The sequence below is a fragment of the Pseudophryne corroboree genome, chromosome 8 (genome assembly GCF_028390025.1).
Source record: "Pseudophryne corroboree isolate aPseCor3 chromosome 8, aPseCor3.hap2, whole genome shotgun sequence".
NCBI classification, from domain to species: Eukaryota; Metazoa; Chordata; class Amphibia; order Anura; family Myobatrachidae; genus Pseudophryne; species Pseudophryne corroboree.
In genome coordinates this window covers 176,608,949-176,624,825 of record NC_086451.1, presented here as the reverse complement: position 1 = coordinate 176,624,825, position 15,877 = coordinate 176,608,949, and the positions used below count along the sequence as shown (strand labels likewise).

Genomic DNA, 15,877 nt, shown 5'->3' with positions numbered 1-15,877 from the left:
AAATGCCTTTATATGTGCAATTGCAATTAGAAAGTTGTTCCATATGTGAGTCATTACATGTATGCATCCAATTAGTACATGTATGTATCCAATCAACTAATTAGTAATACTATTGGTCCGGTGCATTTTAAAAAGAGCCTGCTAGGCTGCTGATGTATCCTCTGACGAAACCGCTCTTGGATAACAGCGGAGAAACGCGTAAGGAAGGTGATTACCGGACACTCTGATTGCTGAGATATAAGCCCGTTCATGAACGAGCTACATCACGGCGGACGTCTGATGTAAAGACAGCGGTGAAGGGGAAAAAGCAATTTGAGACCGAGCAAAAGGAGGTCTCTACCCCACGGCAGGGAGAAATATCCCGACCGCGAGTGCCAATAAGATCCAGCCACGGTTAACGGGGGTCGTAGCATACCGCTGTGTTTCACCAACCATCACAGCGCTCTCCCCCTGTTTTCTTTCATTACTCACGTGAGTTACATATGAACTTTAACTGCAGTAAATAAGAGGCGTTGGTTACAACTGTTGCTGTTCATCCACAAGAAGGAATTTAATGTATCAATTACAATTGGAAAGTAACGATTAAATTACAACAGCTGTATCCAGGAGGATTTTTTGGACACTTTAATAAACATTCCGTTGTCATCAAGGGCAATATGAAATAGATCCTGATTACATTTAGATATGGATAGTGGTGCCTATATATGTTGACTCCATTGTATTTTATTGAATGTGGGTTTCTTCTGTCTATATATATTTTTTTAAAAATAAAGAGCTTGTATATTTTATTTTTTGCGCTCCCTTGATAACAAGTGTGATTATCTTTAAAATTTGGTTTATTATTGGTAGAACAGTACTACCTATGGGAGCACCATTTTATAATATATGGTGAAAATTAATAGATGTATAAAGATTAAATAAGCAACAAATTGGTGAAATAGATAAGTTTTGATAGGAGCACTGGGTTCTATATATATTTATTGACATTTGGTTATATATATGTATAGACTTTATAAATTCTTGACAGAGATGTGCCTGAGCCCTCCCCAGCCCTATCCCAAATCATACTTATTTTGCATAGGAGATACCATGGTCATGAAGATTGTTCTCCCAGGGTGAGGTTCATTCATTGCATTCTGGGTATGCTGACCCCTGTGATTTCCCCAAATGTGGGAAACTCAACTGCATTATTTGTGGTAGTGGGGGACTGTGTTTGTGCTTTCCTCTGGTCAGCTCTGGTAAAAGTCAGATTTATTTGTCTCAGATCTTCCTCTAGCCTTGTTCTTCTTTCGAGAGTTTCCATGTGCTGCCTCAGTTGGATCTCCTTCACTTGACAGGGGGGTGCCCGAGCAGCGACCCTCCCCAGCTCTAGCCCAACTCCTACTTACCTGCCAGGTGAGATACTATGATCATGAAGGTGCTTCTCCCAGGGCAAGGCTCACCCATTGCACTCTGGGTGTGCTGCTCCTGCGGTTTCCCCAAATGTTGGACACTTGACTGCATAATTTGTGTTTCCCCTGGTCGGCTCTCGTATAATTCAGATCTCTTTGTCTCAGGTCTCTCTCCAGCCTAGTTTGCTGTCTGTTTCCACTTCTCTTTTCTTGAGTTGCTCCCTTCTATGCCCTTGCTCACTATCCTGACTTCTCCCGTCTGCTTACTTTGTGCCTTCCAACGCACAATGCAAACTACAGGTAGTGCTGCAGGGCCCACACCCTTTTACTTTCCTTACAGAGCAGCTCTGGAGTTGTTACAGTGCCCAGCTGCTGCAAGAAATCAGCTTGAATGCTTCAGGGGCTGGGGCATAGCCCCACACCGAAGGAGGGTGGAGGTGTTTAATGCGAACTAGGGGTCATCCAAGTGCCGCAAAAGGCCGCCATGCCCTGCACGCCCCTTTTCTCTTTTCATATGCAGACGAGGGTTGAAGCCAACTTTGACCCACTGCTTGGATGACATCACCATATGCAAATCCATCTGCTGCAGGCCTTCCCCCAGGAATGCTTGCACTAGTTGTTGCATTTGGTTTGTTGTTTGGGGGTGCTTCAGTATTAGGCAGCCTTCTGCCCTACCATGTTCATCTGAAAATATGTGTTCTCCCTGCAGTTGTTGTCCCCAGATGAGAGTTCCCTTGTGCTGCCTCAGTTGAATCTCCTTTACATGACAGAGATGTGCCTGAGCAGCGGCCCTCCCCAGCCCTATCCCAAGTCATACTTATTTTGCATAGGAGATACCATAGTCATGAAGATTGTTCTCCCAGGGTGAGGTTCATTCATTGCATTCTGGGTATGCTGACCCCTGTGATTTCCACAAATGTGGGAAACTCGACTGCATTATTTGTGGTAGTGGGGGACTGTGTTTGTTCTTTCCTCTGGTCAGCTCTGGTAAAAGTCAGATTTATTTGTCTCAGATCTTCCTCTAGCCTTGTTCTTCTATCGAGAGTTTCCTTGTGCTGCCTCAGTTGGATCTACTTCACTTGACAGGGGGGTGCCCGAGCAGCGACCCTCCCCAGCTCTAGCCCAACTCCTACTTACCTGCCAGGTGAGATACTATGATCATGAAGTTGCTTCTCCCAGGACAAGGATCACCCATTGCACTCTGGGTGTGCTGCTCCTGCGATTTCCCCAAATGTGGGAAACTTGACTGCATAATTTGTGTTTCCCCTGGTCAGCTCTCATATAATTCAGATCTCTTTGTCTCAGGTCTCTCTCCAGCCTAGTTTGCTGTCTGTTTCCACTTCTTTTTTCTTGAGCCCCTCCCTTCTATACCCTAGTGCACTATCCTGACTTCTCCTCCCGTCTGGAAATACAAACGAAAAAAAGGTTTTTAGGCGCTGAACAGGGTCGTGCAAATATAGCACTGATAATGGCAGCCACTTGGTAAGGAGGTAGCCGGCCTCCTGAAAGTAAAACAACTAAAACAAAATCACCAAGTAGGCGCACAATACCAATGATGTTGATAAAAACACAATTTATTAACATAAAACCAATGACAAACTGATTAAAAAACACAACACTACACAGAGCATATAACTGAGGTATTATACCTTATAATTCACACATAAAGTGTATTATTAAGTGAAAGGGACACTGAAATGCAGGAGAACCCGTCTCTGTAAGATAGGGTTAATCTCTCACATTAATTCCATATCAGACAGTTTAAATGAAAAGGAAGTCCTGTAAACTGATGTAATAAGCGTTTGTGACCATAAAGGTATCCGGATTTAAATAATGTTTCCTTGGAGCAAAATAAACCAACCGATTAATGTTACTCACAGAGACGTAATGATCTCTTGCTGCACGGGATAAATGGTTAAGGAACCGCTTGTTATCACCCTGTGCATGGGTGAGACATCCGTCAGCGGTATATTCAGATGAAAGCCATTTCTTTCTGTGCAGCACCAGTTGCCTGTATCAGACAACCATACAGATCCTCCAGCTTGCTGAGCGACGCCCGGCCGGGCAGGAGGTAACAATGTTCCAAATGCAAGGAGAGTTAGAGTGGAATGATTGAATCACAGGCTGGATCATTCACCGGTGACTTGTAACGGACGGCTGAAAGTGATGGATGTCGTGCTCCGTGGGACACTTAATGGTCAAGTGTGGCCCTTTCTTCTGTACCCTCAACGCGTTTCTCCGCACCTAAGGCGGCTTCTTCAAGAGGCAGAGTGTCTCTGCCTCTTGAAGAAGCCGCCTTAGGTGCGGAGAAACGCGTTGAGGGTACAGAAGAAAGGGCCACACTTGACCATTAAGTGTCCCACGGAGCACGACATCCATCACTTTCAGCCGTCCGTTACAAGTCACCGGTGAATGATCCAGCCTGTGATTCAATCATTCCACTCTAACTCTCCTTGCATTTGGAACATTGTTACCTCCTGCCCGGCCGGGCGTCGCTCAGCAAGCTGGAGGATCTGTATGGTGGTCTGATACAGGCAACTGGTGCTGCACAGAAAGAAATGGCTTTCATCTGAATATACCGCTGACGGATGTCTCACCCATGCACAGGGTGATAACAAGCGGTTCCTTAACCATTTATCCCGTGCAGCAAGAGATCATTACGTCTCTGTGAGTAACATTAATCGGTTGGTTTATTTTGCTCCAAGGAAACATTATTTAAATCCGGATACCTTTATGGTCACAAACGCTTATTACATCAGTTTACAGGACTTCCTTTTCATTTAAACTGTCTGATATGGAATTAATGTGAGAGATTAACCCTATCTTACAGAGACGGGTTCTCCTGCATTTCAGTGTCCCTTTCACTTAATAATACACTTTATGTGTGAATTATAAGGTATAATACCTCAGTTATATGCTCTGTGTAGTGTTGTGTTTTTTAATCAGTTTGTCATTGGTTTTATGTTAATAAATTGTGTTTTTATCAACATCATTGGTATTGTGCGCCTACTTGGTGATTTTGTTTTAGTTCTCCTCCCGTCTGCTTACTTAGTGCCTTACAATGCACAATGCAAACTACAGGTAGTGCTGCAGGGCCCACACCCTTTTACTTGCCTTACAGAGCAGCTCTGGAGCTGTTACAGTGCCCAGCTGCTGCAAGAAATCAGCTTGAATGCTTCAGGGGCTGGGGCATAGCCAACATGAGCCCCACACCGAAGGAGGGTGGAGGTGTTTAATGCGAACTAGGGGTCATCCAAGCGCCGCAAAAGGCCGCCATGCCCTGCACGGCCCTCTTCTCTATTCATATGCAGATGAGGGTTGAAGCCAACTTTGACCCACTGCTTGGATGACATCACCATATGCAAATCCATCTGCTGCAGGCCTTCCCCCAGGAATGCTTGCACTAGTTGTTGCATTTGGTTTGTTGTTGGGGGTGCTTCAGTATTAGGCAGCCTCTGCCCTCCCATGTTCATCTGAAAATATGTGTTCTCCCTGCAGTTGTTGCCCCCAGATGAGAGTTCCCTTGTGCTGCCTCAGTTGAATCTCCTTTACTTGACAGAGATGTGCCTGAGCAGCGGCCCTCCCCAGCCCTATCCCAAATCATACTTATTTTGCATAGGAGATACCATGGTCATGAAGATTGTTCTCCCAGGGTGAGGTTCATTCATTGCATTCTGGGTATGCTGACCCCTGTTATTTCCCCAAATGTGGTAAACTTGACAGCATTATTTGTGGTAGTGGGGGACTGTGTTTGTGCTTTCCTCTGGTCAGCTCTGGTAAAAGTCAGATTTCTTTGTCTCAGATCTTCCTCTAGCCTTGTTCTTCTTTCGAGAGTTCCCTTGTGCTGCCTCAGTTGGATCTACTTCACTTGACAGGGGGGTGCCCGAGCAGCGACCCTCCCCAGCTCTAGCCCAACTCCTACTTACCTGCCAGGTGAGATACTATGATCATGAAGTTGCTTCTCCCTGGGCAAGGATCACCCATTGCACTCTGGGTGTGCTGCCCCTGTGATTTCCCCAAATGTGGGAAACTTGACTGCGTAATTTGTGTTTCCCCTGGTCGGCTCTCATATAATTCAGATCTCTTTGTCTCAGGTCTCTCTCCAGCCTAGTTTGCTGTCTGTTTCCACTTCTTTTTTCTTGAGCCCCTCCCTTCTATACCCTTGTGCACTATCCTGACTTCTCCTCCCGTCTGCTTACTTTGTGCCTTACAATGCACAATGCAAACTACAGGTAGTGCTGCAGGGCCCACACCCTTTTACTTGCCTTACAGAGCAGCTCTGGAGCTGTTACAGTGCCCAGCTGCTGCAAGAAATCAGCTTGAATGCTTCAGGGGCTGGGGCATGGCCAACATGAGCCCCACAGAGAAGGAGGGTGGGGGTATTTAATGCGAACTAGGGGTCATCCAAGCGCCGCAAAAGGCCGCCATGCCCTGCATACCCCTTTTCTCTTTTCATATGCAGATGAGGGTTCCAGCCAACTTTGGCCCACTGCTTGGATGACATCACCGTATGCAAATCCGTCTTCTGCAGACCTTCCCCCAGGAATGCTTGTACTAGTTGTTGCATTTGGTTTGTTGTTTGGGGGTGCTTCAGTATTAGGCAGCCTTCTGCCCTCCCTTGTTCATCTGAAAATATGTGTTCTCCCTGCAGTTGTTGTCCCCAGATGAGAGTTCCCTTGTGCTGCCTCAGTTGAATCTCCTTTACTTGACAGAGATGTGCCTGAGCAGCGGCCCTCCCCAGCCCTATCCCAAATCATACTTATTTTGCATAGGAGATACCATGGTCATGAAGATTGTTCTCCCAGGGTGAGGTTCATTCATTGCATTCTGGGTATGCTGACCCCTGTGATTTCCCCAAATGTGGGAAACTCAACTGCATTATTTGTGGTAGTGAGTGACTGTGTTTGTGCTTTCCTCTGGTCAGCTCTGGTAAAAGTCAGATTTCTTTGTCTCAGATCTTCCTCTAGCCTTGTTCTTCTTTCGAGAGTTTCCTTGTGCTGCCTCAGTTGGATCTCCTTCACTTGACAGGGGGGTGCCCGAGCAGCGACCCTCCCCAGCTCTAGCCCAACTCCTACTTACCTGCCAGGTGAGATACTATGATCATGAAGGTGCTTCTCCCAGGGCAAGGCTCACCCATTGCACTCTGGGTGTGCTGCTCCTGCGATTTCCCCAAATGTGGGAAACTTGACTGCATAATTTGTGTTTCCCCTGGTCGGCTCTCGTATAATTCAGATCTCTTTGTCTCAGGTCTCTCTCCAGCCTAGTTTGCTGTCTGTTTCCACTTCTCTTTTCTTGAGCCGCTCCCTTCTATGCCCTTGCGCACTATCCTGTCTTCTCCCGTCTGCTTACTTTTTGCCTTCCAACGCACAATGCGAACTACAGGTAGTGCTGCAGGTCCCACACCCTTTTATTTGCCTTACAGAGCAGCTCTGGAGCTGTTACAGTGCCAACTGCTGCAAGAAATCAGCTTGAATGCTTCAGGGGCTGGGGCATAGCCAACATGAGCCCCACACCGAAGGAGGGTGGAGGTGTTTAATGCGAGCTAGGGGTCATCCAAGCGCCGCAAAAGGCTGCCATGCCCTGCACGCCCCTTTTCTCTTTTCATATGCAGACGAGGGTTGAAGCCAACTTTGACCCACTGCTTGGATGACATCACCATATGCAAATCCATCTGCTGCAGGCCTTCCCCCAGGAATGCTTGCACTAGTTGTTGCATTTTGTTTGTTGTTTGGGGGTGCTTCAGTATTAGGTAGCCTTCTGCCCTCCCATGTTCATCTGAAAATATGTGTTCTCCCTGCAGTTGTTGTCCCCAGATGAGAGTTCCCTTGTGCTGCCTCAGTTGAATCTCCTTTACTTGACAGAGATGTGCCTGAGCAGCGGCCCTCCCCAGCCCTATCCCAAATCATACTTATTTTGCATAGGAGATACCATGGTCATGAAGATTGTTCTCCCAGGGTGAGGTTCATTCATTGCATTCTGGGTATGCTGACCCCTGTGATTTCCACAAATGTGGGAAACTCGACTGCATTATTTGTGGTAGTGGGGGACTGTGTTTGTGCTTTCCTCTGGTCAGCTCTGGTAAAAGTCAGATTTCTTTGTCTCAGATTTTCCTCTAGCCTTGTTCTTCTTTCGAGAGTTCCCTTGTGCTGCCTCAGTTGGATCTCCTTCACTTGACAGGGGGCTGACCGAGCAGCGACCCTCCCCAGCTCTAGCACATGTAAGTTTGTTTTTATTTTACTACATTGTGGTTTGTGGCTCTATACCATGTAATGCATGTCTTTTAACAGTAGTCAAGTCTTCCAATGTGCTTGTTAGTGAAACCCAATACATAGCTTTATTTTATTTTGTTTCTTCAAATATTGAATGCATATGTCTTATAACTTTTTTTTTCAATATATAAACATTTTTATTATAAGATTTTCAATGACACAAGTACATCCAAGTTGCAGATTATGGGTTGTGAAGGACAAATCAACCATATAAACAATTTAAGCAATTTAAATTGCATGCAGGTAGTAGAATATCAAACTCCTTGGATGAGAGTTGGTCGTAATAAACTAGGATAGAAAAGAATAAAGTAGAAAATAAGATTTTAAACCTACCGGTAAATCTTTTTCTCGTAGTCCGTAGAGGGTGCTGGGGACTCCGTAAGGACCATGGGGATAGACGGGCTCCGCAGGAGACATGGGCACTTTAAGAAAGACTTTAGTTCTGGGTGTGCACTGGCTCCTCCCTCTATGCGCCTCTATGCCACAGTTAGAGAAACTGTGCCCAGAGGAGACTGACAGTATGAGGAAAGGATTTTGTTAATCCAGGGCAAGATTCATACCAGCCACACCAATCACACTGTATAACTTGTGATAAACTACCCAGTTAAGAGTACGAAAAAACAACATACTGTAGCATCAGTGCAGGACCGATGCAACTATAACATAACCCTTATTGAAGCAATAACTATATACAAGTATTGCAGAAGTAGTCCGCACTTGGGACGGGCGCCCAGCATCCTCTACGGACTACGAGAAAAAGATTTACCGGTAGGTTTAAAATCTTATTTTCTCTAACGTCCTAGAGGATGCTGGGGACTCCATAAGGACCATGGGGATTATACCAAAGCTCCAAAACGGGCGGGAGAGTGCGGATGACTCTGCAGCACCGATTGAGCAAACATGAGTTCCTCCTCAGCCAGGGTATCAAACTTATAGTATTTTGAAAAGGTGTTTGAACCTGACCAAGTAGCAGCTCGACACAGCTGTAGTGCCGAGACCCCTCGGGCAGCCGCCCAAGAAGAGCCCACTTTCCTCGTGGAATGGGCCTAGACCGATTTCGGTAACTGCAATCCAGCCATAGAATGCGCTTGCTGAATCGTGTTACAAATCCAGCGAGCAATAGCCTGCTTTGAAGCAGGGGCACCAATCTTGTTGGTTGCATACAGGACAAACAGCGCTTCAGTTTTCCTGACTCTAGCCGTCCTGGCCACGTAAATTTTCAAAGCCCTGACCACATCAAGTAACTCGGAATCCTCCAAGTCACGCGTAGCCAAAGGCACCACAATAGATTGGTTCATATGAAAAGATGAGACCACTTTTGGTAGGAATTGAGGATGGGTCCGCAATTCCGCTCTATCCACATGGAACACCAAATATGGGCTTTTATGTGACAAAGCCGCTAATTCCGACACTCGCCTAGCCGAAGCCAAGGCTAATAACATGACCACCTTCCACGTGAGATATGTTAACTCCACCGTTTTAAGGCTGCTAAAAACTGCTAGCGAGCAATCAACTCAGAATGACCCCCATAGTGTATTGCAAGAAAATATCTGTAAATCCAATGGTACCGTAAGTGCGGTATATACTCGCACTTCTTTGCGGGGCGAGAACATCTCCCCTAAGTGAAGTCAGCCCTATGAATAGAGTTTGTGTGATCCCTGTGCAGCAGTCACAGAAAGGGTTCATCTCTGCAGTTTGTCACTCAAATTACATTGTTGCATTTTTTCTAGAAGTGGATCTGAGAGCTGTTACCCGCAGACCAGCTACAATAATTATCCTGGGATAGTGCGCAAGGGCATAGAAGGGAGCGGCTCAAGAAAAGAGAAGTGGAAACAGACAGCAAACTAGGCTGGAGAGAGACCTGAGACAAAGAGATCTGAATTATACGAGAGCCGACCAGGGGAAACACAAATTATGCAGTCAAGTTTCCCACATTTGGGGAAATCGCAGGAGCAGCACACCCAGAGTGCAATGGGTGAGCCTTGCCCTGGGAGAAGCACCTTCATGATCATAGTATCTCACCTGGCAGGTAAGTAGGAGTTGGGCTAGAGCTGGGGAGGGTCGCTGCTCGGGCACCCCCCTGTCAAGTGAAGGAGATCCAACTGAGGCAGCACAAGGAAACTCTCGAAAGAAGAACAAGGCTAGAGGAAGATCTGAGACAAAGAAATCTGACTTTTACCAGAGCTGACCAGAGGAAAGCACAAACACAGTCCCTCACTACCACAAATAATGCAGTCAAGTTTCCCACATTTGGGGAAATCACAGGGGTCAGCATACCCAGAATGCAATGAATGAACCTCACCCTGGGAGAACAATCTTCATGACCATGGTATCTCCTATGCAAAATAAGTATGATTTGGGATAGGGCTGGGGAGGGCCGCTGCTCAGGCACATCTCTGTCAAGTAAAGGAGATTCAACTGAGGCAGCACAAGGGAACTCTCATCTGGGGACAACAACTGCAGGGAGAACACATATTTTCAGATGAACATGGGAGGGCAGAAGGCTGCCTAATACTGAAGCACCCCCAAACAACAAACCAAATGCAACAACTAGTACAAGCATTCCTGGGGGAAGGTCTGCAGAAGACGGATTTGCATACGGTGATGTCATCCAAGCAGTGGGCCAAAGTTGGCTGGAACCCTCATCTGCATATGAAAAGAGAAAAGGGGTATGCAGGGCATGGCGGCCTTTTGCGGCGCTTGGATGACCCCTAGTTCGCATTAAATACCCCCACCCTCCTTCTGTGTGGGGCTCATGTTGGCCATGCCCCAGTCCCTGAAGCATTCAAGCTGATTTCTTGCAGCAGCTGGGCACTGTAACAGCTCCAGAGCTGCTCTGTAAGGCAAGTAAAAGTGTGTGGGCCCTGCAGCACTACCTGTAGTTTGCATTGTGCATTGTAAGGCACAAAGTAAGCAGACGGGAGGAGAAGTCAGGATAGTGCACAAGGGTATAGAAGGGAGGGGCTCAAGAAAAAAGAAGTGGAAACAGACAGCAAACTAGGCTGGAGAGAGACCTGAGACAAAGAGATCTGAATTATATGAGAGCCGACCAGGGGAAACACAAATTACGCAGTCAAGTTTCCCACATTTGGGGAAATCACAGGGGCAGCACACCCAGAGTGCAATGGGTGATCCTTGCCATGGGAGAAGCAACTTCATGATCATAGTATCTCACCTGGCAGGTAAGTAGGAGTTGGGCTAGAGCTGGGGAGGGTCGCTGCTCGGGCAGCCCCCTGTCAAGTGAAGGAGATCCAACTGAGGCAGCACAAGGGAACTCTCGAAAGAAGAACAAGGCTAGAGGAAAATCTGAGACAAAGAAATCTGACTTTTACCAGAGCTGACCAGAGGAAAGCACAAACACAGTCCCCCACTACCACAAATAATGCAGTCGAGTTTCCCACATTTGTGGAAATCACAGGGGTCAGCATACCCAGAATGCAATGAATGAACCTCACCCTGGGAGAACAATCTTCATGACCATGGTATCTCCTATGCAAAATAAGTATGATTTGGGATAGGGCTGGGGAGGGCCGCTGCTCAGGCACATCTCTGTCAAGTAAAGGAGATTCAACTGAGGCAGCACAAGGGAACTCTCATCTGGGGACAACAACTGCAGGGAGAACACATATTTTCAGATGAACATGGGAGGGCAGAAGGCTACCTAATACTGAAGCACCCCAAAACAACAAACAAAATGCAACAACTAGTGCAGGCATTCCTGGGGGAAGGCCTGCAGCAGATGGATTTGCATATGGTGATGTCATCCAAGCAGTGGGTCAAAGTTGGCTTCAACCCTCGTCTGCATATGAAAAGAGAAAAGGGGCGTGCAGGGCATGGCAGCCTTTTGCGGCGCTTGGATGACCCCTAGCTCGCATTAAACACCTTCACCCTCCTTCGGTGTGGGGCTCATGTTGGCCATGCCCCAGCCCCTGAAGCATTCAAGCTGATTTCTTGCAGCAGCTGGGCACTGTAACAGCTCCAGAGCTGCTCTGTAAGGCAAGTAAAAGGGTGTGGGCCCTGCAGCACTACCTGTAGTTTGCATTGTGCATTGTAAGGCACAAAGTAAGCAGACGGGAGGAGAAGTCAGGATAGTGCACAAGGGTATAGAAGGGAGGGGCTCAAGAAAAAAGAAGTGGAAACAGACAGCAAACTAGGCTGGAGAGAGACCTGAGACAAAGAGATCTGAATTATATGAGAGCCGACCAGGGGAAACACAAATTACGCAGTCAAGTTTCCCACATTTGGGGAAATCACAGGGGCAGCACACCCAGAGTGCAATGGGTGATCCTTGCCCAGGGAGAAGCAACTTCATGATCATAGTATCTCACCTGGCAGGTAAGTAGGAGTTGGGCTAGAGCTGGGGAGGGTCGCTGCTCGGGCACCCCCCTGTCAAGTGAAGGAGATCCAACTGAGGCAGCACAAGGGAACTCTCGAAAGAAGAACAAGGCTAGAGGAAAATCTGAGACAAAGAAATCTGACTTTTACCAGAGCTGACCAGAGGAAAGCACAAACACAGTCCCCCACTACCACAAATAATGCAGTCGAGTTTCCCACATTTAAGGAAATCACAGGGGTCAGCATACCCAGAATGCAATGAATGAACCTCACCCTGGGAGAACAATCTTCATGACCATGGTATCTCCTATGCAAAATAAGTATGATTTGGGATAGGGCTGGGGAGGGCCGCTGCTCAGGCACATCTCTGTCAAGTAAAGAAGATTCAACTGAGGCAGCACAAGGGAACTCTCATCTGGGGACAACAACTGCAGGGAGAACACATATTTTCAGATGAACATGGGAGGGCAGAAGGCTGCCTAATACTGAAGCACCCCCAAACAACAAACCAAATGCAACAACTAGTGCAAGCATTCCTGGGGGAAGGCTGCAGCAGATGGATTTGCATATGGTGATGTCATCCAAGCAGTGGGTCAAAGTTGGCTTCAACCCTCGTCTGCATATGAAAAGAGAAAAGGGGCGTGCAGGGCATGGCGGCCTTTTGTGGCGATTGGATGACCCCTAGTTCGCATTAAACACCTCCACCCTCCTTCGGTGTGGGGCTCATGTTGGCTATGCCCCAGCCCCTGAAGCATTCAAGCTGATTTCTTGCAGCAGCTAGGCACTGTAACAGCTCCAGAGCTGCTCTGTAAGGCAAGTAAAAGGGCGTGGGCCCTGCAGCACTACCTTTAGTTCGCATTGTGCGTTGGAAGGCACAAATTAAGCAGACGGGAGAAGTCAGGATAGTGCGCAAGGGCATAGAAGGGAGCGGCTCAAAAAAAAAGAAGTGGAAATAGACAGCAAACTAGGCTGGAGAGAGACCTGAGACAAAGAGATCTGAATTATACGAGAGCCGACCAGGGGAAACACAAATTATGCAGTCAAGTTTCCCACATTTGGGGAAATCGCAGGAGCAGCACACCCAGAGTGCAATGGGTGAGACTTGCCCTGGGAGAAGCACCTTCATGATCATAGTATCTCACCTGGCAGGTAAGTAGGATTTGGGATAGAGCTGGGGAGGGTCGCTGCTCGGGCACCCCCCTGTCAAGTGAAGTAGATCCAACTGAGGCAGCACAAGGAAACTCTCGATAGAAGAACAAGGCTAGAGGAAGATCTGAGACAAATAAATCTGACTTTTACCAGAGCTGACCAGAGGAAAGAACAAACACAGTCCCCCACTACCACACATAATGCAGTCGAGTTTCCCACATTTGGGGAAATCATAGGGGTCAGCATACCCAGAATGCAATGAATGAACCTCACCCTGGGAGAACAATCTTCATGACCATGGTATCTCCTATGTAAAATAAGTATGACTTGGGATAGGGCTGGGGAGGGCCGCTGCTCAGGCACATCTCTGTCAAGTAAAGGAGATTCAACTGAGGCAGCACAAGGGAACTCTCATCTGGGGACAACAACTGCAGGGAGAACACATATTTTCAGATGAACATGGGAGGGCAGAAGGCTGCCTAATACTGAAGCACCCCCAAACAACAAACCAAATGCAACAACTAGTGCAAGCATTCCTGGGGGAAGGCCTGCAGCAGATGGATTTGCATATGGTGATGTCATCCAAGCAGTGGGTCAAAGTTGGCTTCAACCCTCGTCTGCATATGAAAAGAGAAAAGGGGCGTGCAGGGCATGGCGGCCTTTTGCGGCGCTTGGATGACCCCTAGTTTGCATTAAACACCTCCACCCTCCTTCGGTGTGGGGCTATGCCCCAGCCCCTGAAGCATTCAAGCTGATTTCTTGCAGCAGCTGGGCACTGTAACAGCTCCAGAGCTGCTCTGTAAGGCAAGTAAAAGGGTGTGGGCCCTGCAGCACTACCTGTGGTTTGCATTGTGCGTTGGAAGGCACAAAGTAAGCAGACGGGAGAAGTCAGGATAGTGCGCAAGGGCATAGAAGGGAGCAACTCAAGAAAAGAGAAGTGGAAACAGACAGCAAACTAAGCTGGAGAGAGACCTGAGACAAAGAGATCTGAATTATACGAGAGCCGACCAGGGGAAACACAAATTATGCAGTCAAGTGTCCAACATTTGGGGAAACCGCAGGAGCAGCACACCCAGAGTGCAATGGGTGAGCCTTGCCCTGGGAGAAGCACCTTCATGATCATAGTATCTCACCTGGCAGGTAAGTAGGAGTTGGGCTAGAGCTGGGGAGGGTCGCTGCTTGGGCACCCCCCTGTCAAGTGAAGGAGATCCAACTGAGGCAGCACATGGAAACTCTCGAAAGAAGAACAAGGCTAGAGGAAGATCTGAGACAAATAAATCTGACTTTTACCAGAGCTGACCAGAGGAAAGCACAAACACAGTCCCCCACTACCACAAATAATGCAGTCGAGTTTCCCACATTTGGGGAAATCACAGGGGTCAGCATACCCAGAATGCAATGAATGAACCTCACCCTGGGAGAACAATCTTCATGACCATGGTATCTCCTATGCAAAATAAGTATGATTTGGGATAGGGCTGGGGAGGGCCGCTGCTCAGGCACATCTCTGTCAAGAATTTATAAAGTCTATACATATATATAACCAAATGTCAATATATATATATAGAACCCAGCGATTCTATCAAAACTTATCTATTTCACCAATTTGTTGCTTATTTAATCTTTATACATCTATTAATTTTCACCATATATTATAAAATGCTGCTCCCATAGGTAGTACTGTTCTACCAATAATAAACCAAATTTTAAAGATAATCACACTTGTTATTAAGGGAGCGCAAAAAATAAAATATACAAGCTCTTTATTTTTAAAAAATATATATAGACAGAAGAAACCCACATTCAATAAAATACAATGGAGTCAACATATATAGGCACCACTATCCATATCTAAATGTAATCAGGATCTATTTCATATTGCCCTTGATGACAACGGAATGTTTATTAAAGTGTCCAAAAAATCCTCCTGGATACAGCTGTTGTAATTTAATCATTACTTTCCAATTGTAATTGATACATTAAATTCCTTCTTGTGGATGAACAGCAACAGTTGTAACCAACGCCTCTTATTTACTGCAGTTAAAGTTCATATGTAACTCACGTGAGTAATGAAAGAAAACAGGGGGAGAGCGCTGTGATGGTTGGTGAAACACAGCGGTATGCTACGACCCCCGTTAACCGTGGCTGGATCTTATTGGCACTCGCGGTCGGGATATTTCTCCCTGCCGTGGGGTAGAGACCTCCTTTTGCTCGGTCTCAAATTGCTTTTTCCCCTTCACCGCTGTCTTTACATCAGACGTCCGCCGTGATGTAGCTCGTTCATGAACGGGCTTATATCTCAGCAATCAGAGTGTCCGGTAATCACCTTCCTTACGCGTTTTTCCGCTGTTATCCAAGAGCGGTTTCGTCAGAGGATACATCAGCAGCCTAGCAGGCTCTTTTTAAAATGCACCGGACCAATAGCATTACTAATTAGTTAATTGGATACATACATGTACTAATTGGATGCATACATGTAATGACTCACATATGGAACAACTTTCTAATTGCAATTGCACATATAAAGGCATTTCATAATATAAAAATAAGCAACATGGTGATTAAAAATAATAATAAAATAAGCAACAAGGTGGTTTAAAAAATAACAGAAAATATATAATCTATATACAGATTAACCTATAATCTTTCAATCAATACCTCATATCTATAATCACATATACATAATTCAGAGACTCAGCACTAAGGATCCCCATTTACTTATATAAAACCTTT

At 46.5% G+C, this 15,877-nt stretch overlaps 15 non-coding genes and 4 pseudogenes across 15 annotated transcripts; 9 read left to right on the top strand and 10 right to left on the bottom strand.

Moving 5' to 3' along the window:
• The first annotated feature begins 1,064 nt into the window (after positions 1-1,064).
• On the top strand, positions 1,065-1,228 carry LOC134950295 (U1 spliceosomal RNA). Its single transcript, XR_010183238.1, has one exon. It is a non-coding gene; the product is annotated as a U1 spliceosomal RNA (small nuclear RNA).
• A 152-nt stretch (positions 1,229-1,380) lies between these two features.
• LOC134952917 (U1 spliceosomal RNA) lies at positions 1,381-1,543 on the top strand. The gene has a single exon (XR_010185292.1). It is a non-coding gene; the product is annotated as a U1 spliceosomal RNA (small nuclear RNA).
• A 661-nt stretch (positions 1,544-2,204) lies between these two features.
• Positions 2,205-2,368, top strand: LOC134951543 (U1 spliceosomal RNA). The gene has a single exon (XR_010184264.1). It is a non-coding gene; the product is annotated as a U1 spliceosomal RNA (small nuclear RNA).
• Positions 2,369-2,520: 152 nt separating this feature from the next.
• LOC134952809 (U1 spliceosomal RNA) lies at positions 2,521-2,662 on the top strand (annotated as a pseudogene).
• A 2,331-nt stretch (positions 2,663-4,993) lies between these two features.
• Positions 4,994-5,157, top strand: LOC134951307 (U1 spliceosomal RNA). The gene has a single exon (XR_010184072.1). It is a non-coding gene; the product is annotated as a U1 spliceosomal RNA (small nuclear RNA).
• A 152-nt stretch (positions 5,158-5,309) lies between these two features.
• LOC134953330 (U1 spliceosomal RNA) lies at positions 5,310-5,451 on the top strand (annotated as a pseudogene).
• A 695-nt stretch (positions 5,452-6,146) lies between these two features.
• Positions 6,147-6,310, top strand: LOC134950703 (U1 spliceosomal RNA). The gene has a single exon (XR_010183576.1). It is a non-coding gene; the product is annotated as a U1 spliceosomal RNA (small nuclear RNA).
• A 152-nt stretch (positions 6,311-6,462) lies between these two features.
• On the top strand, positions 6,463-6,625 carry LOC134952065 (U1 spliceosomal RNA). Its single transcript, XR_010184681.1, has one exon. It is a non-coding gene; the product is annotated as a U1 spliceosomal RNA (small nuclear RNA).
• A 670-nt stretch (positions 6,626-7,295) lies between these two features.
• LOC134950752 (U1 spliceosomal RNA) lies at positions 7,296-7,459 on the top strand. Its single transcript, XR_010183616.1, has one exon. It is a non-coding gene; the product is annotated as a U1 spliceosomal RNA (small nuclear RNA).
• A 2,075-nt stretch (positions 7,460-9,534) lies between these two features.
• Positions 9,535-9,697, bottom strand: LOC134952064 (U1 spliceosomal RNA). Its single transcript, XR_010184680.1, has one exon. It is a non-coding gene; the product is annotated as a U1 spliceosomal RNA (small nuclear RNA).
• A 152-nt stretch (positions 9,698-9,849) lies between these two features.
• Positions 9,850-10,013, bottom strand: LOC134950699 (U1 spliceosomal RNA). Its single transcript, XR_010183573.1, has one exon. It is a non-coding gene; the product is annotated as a U1 spliceosomal RNA (small nuclear RNA).
• A 695-nt stretch (positions 10,014-10,708) lies between these two features.
• Positions 10,709-10,850, bottom strand: LOC134953479 (U1 spliceosomal RNA; annotated as a pseudogene).
• Positions 10,851-11,002: 152 nt separating this feature from the next.
• On the bottom strand, positions 11,003-11,166 carry LOC134950751 (U1 spliceosomal RNA). The gene has a single exon (XR_010183615.1). It is a non-coding gene; the product is annotated as a U1 spliceosomal RNA (small nuclear RNA).
• Positions 11,167-11,861: 695 nt separating this feature from the next.
• LOC134953328 (U1 spliceosomal RNA) lies at positions 11,862-12,003 on the bottom strand (annotated as a pseudogene).
• Positions 12,004-12,155: 152 nt separating this feature from the next.
• On the bottom strand, positions 12,156-12,319 carry LOC134950677 (U1 spliceosomal RNA). Its single transcript, XR_010183555.1, has one exon. It is a non-coding gene; the product is annotated as a U1 spliceosomal RNA (small nuclear RNA).
• Positions 12,320-12,989: 670 nt separating this feature from the next.
• LOC134952430 (U1 spliceosomal RNA) lies at positions 12,990-13,152 on the bottom strand. The gene has a single exon (XR_010184954.1). It is a non-coding gene; the product is annotated as a U1 spliceosomal RNA (small nuclear RNA).
• A 152-nt stretch (positions 13,153-13,304) lies between these two features.
• Positions 13,305-13,468, bottom strand: LOC134951772 (U1 spliceosomal RNA). The gene has a single exon (XR_010184450.1). It is a non-coding gene; the product is annotated as a U1 spliceosomal RNA (small nuclear RNA).
• A 661-nt stretch (positions 13,469-14,129) lies between these two features.
• On the bottom strand, positions 14,130-14,292 carry LOC134952916 (U1 spliceosomal RNA). Its single transcript, XR_010185291.1, has one exon. It is a non-coding gene; the product is annotated as a U1 spliceosomal RNA (small nuclear RNA).
• A 152-nt stretch (positions 14,293-14,444) lies between these two features.
• Positions 14,445-14,608, bottom strand: LOC134950370 (U1 spliceosomal RNA). Its single transcript, XR_010183301.1, has one exon. It is a non-coding gene; the product is annotated as a U1 spliceosomal RNA (small nuclear RNA).
• Positions 14,609-15,877: the final 1,269 nt, after the last annotated feature.